The following is an 8,888-nucleotide window of genomic DNA, read 5'->3' as shown; positions in this document are numbered from 1 at the left end:
CGAGGAGGGGTGGCACACGCCTCAAATGGCTATATCCCGGGGTATGTGCCACCCGCCCAATGGTTAGGGATTTTGAGCCGTTTTGATCTGAAATCAGGTATGGACTCTTCATCTAAAAATGAATAAGAACTTTCATTTTCAAATACTACTTAATAAAAATTTCTTTACTATAAGTAGTATGATACCGAGTACAACTTTTATTAGCCAGGACCGAATACGGGTATGGAAAAATGGAATGTTTCAATCTGGAATAGGGTCAGGTTTGGAGGGGAGTTTGGAGAAACAGACGGAATACCTTATGAAGGAATTGACGGTTAACACAACCAGATAAAAACAACAACAAAGCTTACACACTTATGATAAAATTAGCGATATATAGAACTATTCGCTAGCTTTTTATCTTCCCTCCGACCTCCGTCGTTCTAATGACTGTGGTGTCCCCTGCTCATTTGCACAAGCGACTTGACACTCTTGCCTATGTGACGTCAGACAGACACGCGGAGTGTGTCAAGAAACGTACAGTTGGAAAACAATAGTAATGAGGACAGACTGGCACGAAATTCGAGGTAAATGATATACTCTGTTTAGAACAGACTGGCGCGAAGATAAAAAAAATAATAATATAAACTAGTCCACAGCGACAAACCGTTGAGTGATGCTGGAACTCTTAGTTGTAAACCTGGATTAGTACAGTTTGTAGAAAATATAAAAAGGCAAACTGATCCTCACGTAAGGCGATGAAGAAGTAAACAAAAGAATAAAACAACCAAAAAAATATATTAAACAAATTAGCCCAATATTTCGGTTTGAAAACAAACCTTCGTCAGGGGCTAAAAGAAAAATGAATCGAAAATGAAGACAAAACTAAAAGTTCGCAACGTTCGTAACGTTCTCTGTCCAGCTAAATATATAAGGGAGTACCTCCCCCGGGGTTCTAGAAACACGACAATCTACAATGTACTCCAAACAAGAAGTACGATAACTCCCCTACCCACCCCACCCCTTCACCCCTTATCTTCTTTATTTACCTTTCTAATTTTAGTTGGTCAGGATCCAACTACAACAACACGCGCTCTTAAACCTATATACACTTTCACTTTGTAACGTAACATGGTTTTGTTTTTCTCCGGGTTAATCTTTCCTTCGGTTGCAAAAATGCAGCTATATTCATTGCGTAGACTTGCAACTGACTCTAACAATGACTTGGACATGGCAACCAACGGACTGAAACCCTTTGTCGACAGCTTATGTGAAAAAGGTAGCAAAAAAAGGCAGACTTAAGGCGCAGTAGTAACGTATGACCCGGGGGTAGGGGAGGGGGGGTACTCCACTTATAAAAATGACGAGGATGCTCGTCGGAAAATTTCGAGAACAATTCTAAAAGGTACTAGAATCTTGTTTTATGGGCGTGTCCCAAATTCATTTTCACCCCCAAGAGGTACCAATTCAACAACAACAAATTATAATAACTGGCACTGCAAATTTTCATAGTAGTAAAGATAACTTTCGAACACTTTCTTCTCGAGGACTTTTTAAAAATACTGCCAGAAATATTTCTCCTAATAAAGCATATCAACAGTCATTTTAGGTTTTAGCACCCTAAGCGGTACCAATCCACAAATTTTTAAACCCCTAGAAGGTACGACGAGCACCCCCGTCACTTTTTTGGGGGAGTACCCCCACCCCCCGGCACTTATGATTCCTGTTGTGCTTAAGACGATCCATTAAACTAGATCTCGCAACGAATTTTTGGTACGCTTTTCTGTAACTCTAAAATATTAAACTAATGCATTAGTTCCCTCTTATTTGACTTATTAAGTTTGATTCGATTCCGGCTGGAATATCAAAAGCTTGCGTCAGTGGGATCAAAGGCGAACGACGCCCTTCTGTCGCCTTTTTTTGTGTTGTTTTCCTGTAAAGCTTTCTTTCCTTATAAAATGGCTCAAATCCACGGTCAGACAAAAATTATTATCCTGCTATTAATCCTTACTCACCAATAAATGATATGCGAAGGATCAGGAGGCAGGCAAAAACGAAATTTGCTACCATAGTTAACGTTTGATACTCGCTTTGCGGCGGGATCGACGTCTGACCGACTGTGAGACAACCTGGCTGTTAAGACTTGAAGATTAGGATTGCCAAATTATTTATACGTAACAAGGAGCACTATCATGTAACAAAATAAATGACGGCACTTTTGATCTCACCACACAGCAGAAAAAGTTTTCAAGCTGTCACGATTCAGTCCGGTTGCATATTCAAGGAAGTTCCGCTGGAGAAAGACTCTAACAATGGCGTTCATGTAAAAAGTCAGCAATAAATTACTTTTGTCATGAAATACCGTTAGCTAGATTTTTACAGACATACGACGAAACTCGTTTGAAACTGGATAGGTTGGCCCCGGGAGCTTGGCCCCTTGGTGTTACCGGAGTCTTGCTTGCCTGGTGGGTGGGAAACTGCATTTAATCTGTACGAAATTTAACTCTGGAGAGCAGAAAAATGTAGTAAAATGAAATAAAATATCTAATGTTGACGACTCTGATCATTTTAAAAAACAAACATTGCGCAAAACGCAAGAATAGAATGAAGGGGCTGGGGGGAGCACTTCCAAAAAAACCTTATACGACACGCAACAACAACAAGTTTAAGCTGTCACGATTGCTCTGGTTCCTTAAGCCCATCAAGGCAAATGTTCTGTTGGCGAAACACACTAACCATGGCGTTCATGTAAAAAGTCAGCAATAAATTACGTGCCTTTGTTTGCTAGATTTGTAAACGAATAGAAACTGGAAAGCTTGGCCCCTTGTGAGAACAGAACCAGTGTTTTTGCTGTTATCGGAGTCTTGCTGGCCTGCAGACTGCGAGCAGTCTCTTATTTTTCTTTTGAGTCACGGAGATGGAGAGCACGCGAGAGGGGCGAGCAGCGAAGCCGCTAGGAACGAGGGCGGAAGCCCGAGCAAAGACAAAAACGAGATAAAACTAGAGGTTCCATATTGGAGGTGAAGTGCTGCCGCATGTAGAAAGATCAAGGGGTTGGATAGGTGGTAAATAATATATCTCAGTTGTGGATATCAGAGGGTCTTCAAGATCGTAAGATTAGAAAAAGGAGAAAGTAAATTGATGATGTATAAAATATAATTTTGAAGTTGAGTTCTGTTGTATCTTTCAAGCTTGTTTTATCTTCATCTTCAGATATTGACTATAATTCGAAACCTGCTCATTCTTAGATTTATTTTCAAAGAAAAACACAGGACATTCTGCAAGCAATGAATGCCAAAAGATTTTAATCAATAATCAACATGCATCAATATATCAGTCTCAATATTATTTTATCCGTATGTATAATGAAAGGTTGTATATAAAATGCATACTGAAAAATCAGGTTGGATTGTTATTGACAGGTACATAATAAAGACTTACGTACAGTGAAATATTGGAAAAAAGCCTTAGGCTTAACGCATCTTCGATTTAGTGAATTGTCACTGAATTTGTTTCACTGAATTTGTTTCTGTTGTAGTCATTATTTTACCTCACATGAAATCAATTCAAAAAAGTACTTTTAATGAACAGGAAATTCTTAATTCAGTTTGCTCAACTCTGTAAGCAATTCGCTTGTTTCAGTCGCCTCGTTGCCAAAGCAAATTATGACCTCAATTGTAATTCAGTTTGTTCACCGCGCTGCTTCATTCCCCTCGTTAGAAAAAGTAATGAACTACAATAGGAAGGTTATCTGCTAAAAAAAGACGATTCTGCTGAGTTGATTGTCTCGGGCGCTTTGAAACAAATTGTCTCCTCTTGACAAGATTTCATCGATTGTGTTCGTGAACCACAGCAATCCATAGCTGATAACTGGTTGGGCTCATGGAACGACAGTGCTGCGAAATTCCCTCGAATCCTCACTTTAACTTTCGCTACGTTCCCAACATACTTAACTTAACAACTGACATGACAAGCAAATGAGAATCTTACCGACTGCATTGCAGAAAAAATCAAACTGTCCCTCGCACTCGCGTCCGCGTCCCTTTTTTCGACTTCTTCCTCATACGTAACACTCACGAATCCTGATGAATGTCTAACTAAGGGGTCGCAAATTCAAGAGTGCTAAGAAACTCTATAACAAGTTTATCGCCATTTCCTTTTAAAGCGTGCTCAGAAAGGATCATAGACTTTCACTTTCTTAGCAGTCACAACATGGTTATCGGATAAAATTTTGGCTGCCATTTCACTTCGCTGGATAGGATGCTAACAAACAGCGAAGCAAACTTTCCGACAAATCGAGTTTTCAGACGCTCAAGACAAAAATAGGTAGCTTCCCTGTGGAGGCAGCAATAAGAAGTCATTTTTCCTCTCTCTGCCCAATCTCTCCTCCTTTTCGCCATTACTTTGCATTATTTCACTTTTTCGCTCGCCGCGCTTGTCAATGAGGAAAGAAGGGCGTCCGCTCGCTCTCCAGCTAAGGTGGAAAGTCGATGCACGTAATTTAACTCCGGAGAGCAGAAAAATGAAGTAAGGCAACTTAAAAGGAAATAAAATACCCACTTTTGAGGACTTTGACGACCTTTGGCCGTTTTATTTAACACAAAGTGGATTACACTGTGGTACCTTTTCAGGCTTCAGGTACGTCAAACAGTAGGGAATTTACGAGCTGAAATTTACGGAAGGGTAGGAAAAACTGTCTTTAAGTAATTTAAAATGACCTTTATTAAAATGCTTTCAAAAAGCGAGCCTTATTTCTATATCATTTTTAATTATTTAAAAAACCTTACATGAAAATGTCATGAAGACTTCCTACTTTAGCGATTTACTATGACTTATTAAGAGCGGCTTTCCGTAAATATCGACCCACGGTCGGCAAAAACTCAAAATTTGATTTCGCTCATTGTTGGCTCATCGATAACCCTTAACGAGTAATGAAACATGCTGTAGTTAGTTTTCCTAACAATCGTGTTCTTTTGTTAAAATTCAAGAAAACTCATTTTGCCCGTTCGGAGCTCAAAATCCACTTCCGGTAAAGCGAAATTTCACACAAATTTCGTTGACTCGTTCGTCAAACTACAACGATTTGGCAGTCTTTGAAGAACACGAATAGTTTTGATGACCCTTTCTAACTTATAAAAACGATACATTTGTGAAAGCTGGAAAATTTTTGTGGCCAAAAAGCTTTTGTTAAAAATAGGCCCTAATGGCAATTTTTACCGTTCAAAATTATGGGGATAGAATAATGCAATTTTTAACCACGTGTTATAACGTAGAATTTCGCAAATTGACTCTCTACGGCATTACTAGGCCCCAACCTACCAGAAAAATTGAACAAATCTCTGGGCAAACGATTTTAATTAGCCTGCAAGACCACGAGTTCAACCCTAATTTTGCGAAGAATCGCAACATTCCAGTGCATAAAAATAGCGTGACACGGCCCGTCACGCCAGTGTTACCGATAGATACGCTTTAAACAATTAACTTCAAGGCAGATTAAAAGCCAATTCGAAATTAAATCTTCAGTAAACCGATTATTCTTATTGATTGCAGGATTTCCTTCATATACAACATAAAGCGTCACCGAAATAGCGTCACACACTTTCACGTTCAGCTTTCAGACTATCTCGATTTCCTCAAAAAATGTTATATAAACAGAAAAAAAATCTGTTTACTGAATGAATTTTTGCATTGCGGGATATTTACGAATTAAATCATCGCCAAACAATGCCATTTGGTTTATAAAAACTAATTGCCTTGAAGCAATTAAATATTTTCGACTAAGTATTGGTGCAATAGTTCTTTTCGAAGTTTTTACCCTTGCGGGGTCTCAAAACTGAAAAAAAGCTACTCACTAGTACGTGGATGCCAACGTGTATGACAACGTGTATGAATCATGAAGTTACTGATTAAGCAATAGAAAACGTTTTCCGTGTTTGCATAGCCTGATATAAACACTCGAGGGGTTGGGAGAATTCGAGACAGTTATGCAAACCCGAGACGAAGTCTGTCTCGAATTCTCCCTACCCTCGAGTGTTTATATCAGGCTATGCAAACACAGGAAAAAAGTTTTCTATTGCTTTTTATAAAATAACTTTCCCCAGAAAAAAGCAAAACTCTCTTGTTTAGAGCTAGCTTGCAATTAATAGTCAAATTCTTACCAGTCGCGAAGTCTTGTACACGAAGCTTGTACGCGTAATCAGTCCTTGTTTTGCAAAACAGATGCTTTCCAAAATACGGTTTTTTTTCTTGCTTAAAATGTCAGCTCAAGCGAAAAAAAATTGACAAAGCATGTTTCTAAAGATTTTCCAAGTTTCAGCCGAAGAGGAAATGGGTGAATAAAGTAAACTTGTCGAGGTTTTCAACTCAAAACCTTTTTCAAGTTAGTGCTTGTGTGATTAGCGCGAAAAGCAAAACATCTTGATGTCACAACCATGTTTACATACTCTCATGCAAACACGCCTCTCAGCCAATCAGAGCGCACGTACTATCTTAGTTATTCTATAAATGACTCTATATATGAGCCATCAAAACAAACTAAGAGGTCGACATTTTGGTGCTTTGCCGGGCTCACCATTATAAACTCAGTTTCGGGTAATTGTTTTTTACGTTTCAGTGGAAAATCCTGAAACAAACGGAACGTCTGAAAAAGCATTCCTGTTTTCCTGGTTGGAAAAATACAGGCGGAAATTCGGATATCACGTCTTCAAACCTTTTTTGAATATTAGTTTCACGCTTTCGCGGCCTATTTTCGTTAAAAGAAACTGACTTAGGCAAATGGCAAACGCGATTACCGAACGGAATCAAAATTCATCAGTCCTGAATTCTGTTCACCATTTGCCCAAACCGTGAAGCGACTGGTTTACCCATGAAAATAGTAAAAAAGCCTTGTGTCAAAAGCATGCGTTACAGCTTCTTCTCACCACTATCTGCCGCTAGGGACATTTCGTCAAAGCGCAGAGAGAGGCGGGTGTATCGCAGACTATGCGTCATATATCTTAGGTACCTTGAGGGGCCTTGTTATGTGCATAGCAGATGGTAGCAATGGAAGATCGTTGCAACATCTCTAATTACTTTTTAACAGACACCAACAGCAAACTCGATATTCCTCAATCCCCAGACAGATGTTCAGAAAAACAGTTTTTCTGACGCAGTTCTTTGGAATAGCCTCCCTATTGACCAGCGACAGACGAAATCTCTTTGGCTTTTGGGGCTGGCTGCAAACAATTCTTCCGGAGGTCCACACGGTACTACGGTAAAGCAGACTAAGGCTCTCAGTCTAATTCAGTTTTGTGGCAAACACTACTGTAAGGTTTTGGAGGCCTTGATTATTAAACAGGTTATACAATTCCAAGCAATGGTCTTGAACATGGTATTTTGTAGACGAAAGGCCTTGAACAGGGGGTAGACATTGGCGGTGAGCCGTCTACATGTGCGGTACCAACCGTGAACTTTTAAAAAATCTAATCAGGGAATCTTGTTTCTTTTCCATTTTTTTTGCCGTCCCCTTTATTACTTAATTCTGTATGAAAAATAAAAATGGACTAGATGGGTCATAAAAATTGGTGTTTTGTCTCGCAAAACCGGAAAATGAAATGAATGGTTTTTGTCTTAAATAGAGTCAGGATTTGAAGGTATTCTGCGTCGAGCGCGTAAGTTTCTTTCCAAGCCAACTTGTCAAATGCTCTACAATACTATAGTCTTGCCATTGTTCGATTACTGTTCGTCTGTCTAGTACAGTTGTGGGGTTGGGAGCAAAGCTTATCTAGATAAGCTAAATAGACGAGCCGCATGTATTATTGAGGGTCGATCTATCGAGGCTGAGGAGTTACAATCAACACTTGGCTGGCCCAGCCTACAAGCAGGGCGCAGAAATTATCGTAAATGCGTCTTAGTCCACAAGTATCTTCACGGCATAGCACCTTCATACTCACTTTCAGAGTTTAGGCACGCGCACCTTTTCCATGGCTATAACACCAGAAGCCGAGATTTGCTGCCCCTCCCTTCGCAAAAACTACTAAATACCAAATGAATGCAGCTTCAGAATAAACGGTGCTCGGACCTACAACACCCTAACGATCATTAGACAAGTAGAGACATTCAACGAATGTAAAATCAAACTAAAGCGCTATTTTAAGCAGTAAGACCCGCGGTTCATGTTGCCTTTGTTACATAGTTAATTTTCTAGTTTTAATGTTTTAATGTCTTTGTCATTTGTGTTGTGTCAGGCCTCCATTTAAACTAGCTCTGCTAAATTGTATGCCCCTGGATAAATCTTGATTAAAAAAAAGGCCTCAGCTGCATAACCACTACCGAAACTTTCAATGAATGCAATCCAAGGGGCTTATCCGTAATACATATGGCATGGGGAAATACATTTTAGAGGGTACCATGGGCGTCTAAGTTTCATGGACTAAGGCTACGGAGGATCAGGAAAGTCCTCAAGTCTGTCTTTCCTTTTTAAGTGTTCCAATTCGTTCGTTACAAGATTCTTCTTAGGTTTAGTATTATGTTAAAAGGAACTTTCAGTCCTTTAACCTGTTATCTGCAGTTCAGTATTACAGCAAACAAATGGGTGGGAGAGTGAGTGAGACTGGGGCGAGAAGCGAAAAATACGTCTAAAAAATAAGATAGAAACTGGCGAACAAAAAAATAAAGAAAGAAACCGAGAGAAAAAAAAACTGACAGTTTCGCAGTCTAAAAGCAGTTGAAAAGTTAGTACTACCACATCCGCTCCTACTGATCAATAATTAAGAGCCAAAAGCGCTCGACGCTCAAGTTGAATATATACCATAAAAAGCTAAAAATAAAGAAATGCACGTAGTTAACCTGTAACAGGCCTTCAGATAGTTGGGAAAACGCAAAGAAAAGTGAGCTACAAAAAATGGCGAAGGGGCGGGGTAGGGGAGAGT

This window comes from Porites lutea, chromosome 13 (assembly GCF_958299795.1).
Source record: "Porites lutea chromosome 13, jaPorLute2.1, whole genome shotgun sequence".
In the NCBI taxonomy this organism is placed as follows: Eukaryota; Metazoa; Cnidaria; class Anthozoa; order Scleractinia; family Poritidae; genus Porites; species Porites lutea.
This window is presented reverse-complemented; position numbering follows the sequence as displayed.